Raw genomic sequence first — 1,364 nt, 5'->3', positions numbered from 1 at the left:
ATATAATGCTTAATATCTAGAAGTATAATACACAAAGGACTGCAATTCCAGCTGTGTGTACATCTATGATGCAATTTCACAAAAGCTAGTAACACTATGGATTCACTAGACATAGTGATAAGTGTGTTAAATGCATAACCAAGGACTAAAGGAAATGGCCTGAGAAATAGAGGTCACACTTCAGATGTAGAATCTTTGTTTTTATTATTCTGCTATTTTTAAATGCATTGCTTTCTAGAAGTTTAAGACTGCAGCAAACTGTATGTGCAATATTGAATACATGCATTGTTCTCCAAAGGCTAAATTAAGCAGCATATCTAAAAGTTTCCCAGTTTTTATGTTATTGCATTTGATATTTTCACAATTTCTGTAAGTTCCTGTTATTGGCTTCTTTTTCTTTAGCGTTATTACAACAGACATACTTTCTCTGAATAATTAACTACATCAACAGTGTAATATTGTATCTCTGATGTGCGTATCTTCTGAACAGGCATTCCCTGAAAGACTAGCCAGTCAGAATGCAGAACTGAGGTTTATACATGAGATAAGAGCTATTTCAGTCTGGAGCTAAAACTTTGACAGCCTATACTATAAATTATAAGAGGTTATGCAAGTAAATTATGTGAGGTCTCTTTTGTAATTAAAAAAGTTCTAGTACTCTCTGGCACTGGGCTAGGATATTTATTAATCTGTAGGATTAGGTAGAAGTGTTGAGAAGACGAGCAAGGCATTTTTTCCCCCCAAAATATAGAGAACATGACAGTGAGCTATAGTCATGTACAAATTTACCATATAATTGTGAAAGACCTATTACATTCCTATAAATAAGCCAAGTTCTAGTAACAACCCTCCAAAACCTTCCAAAGATAAGAACATTTTACCACAAACTTTACCCACACAAGTTCAAGATACATGTAAGCTTTGACATGCATAACACATTATGCATTATGTTATTACAATAGCTGCAAAGGACCACATGAATTGTTGTGCTAAGGTACCATGGAAGCACAATATAGAAGACATCCCAGTCCTGAAAAGTTTACAATCTAGATCCATAGCTTGTTGCTGTTGTTCATGATCAACACTCCAATTTTCTACACTAAGGGCATGTCTACATGAGACACATTAATATGCATTAGTCTAATGTAATATGCATTATGGGTGCATGTCCACATACACACCATTAATGCACATTAAAAATGGCAAAATTAAGCTAATCACACCTCAATTTGATACCTGCAAATGCAATTAGTTAAAGTGCATTATAGTTTCATAGTAGTTTCATAGTAGCTAGGGTCAGGAGGGACCTAAACAGATCATCTAGCCTGACCCCCTGCCACAGGCAGGAATGAATGCTGGGTTCA

This window comes from Gavialis gangeticus, unplaced genomic scaffold (genome assembly GCF_001723915.1).
Source record: "Gavialis gangeticus isolate Ggan-Ray unplaced genomic scaffold, GavGan_comp1, whole genome shotgun sequence".
Classification (NCBI taxonomy): domain Eukaryota; kingdom Metazoa; phylum Chordata; order Crocodylia; family Gavialidae; genus Gavialis; species Gavialis gangeticus.
Note: the sequence above shows the minus strand (reverse complement) of the source record.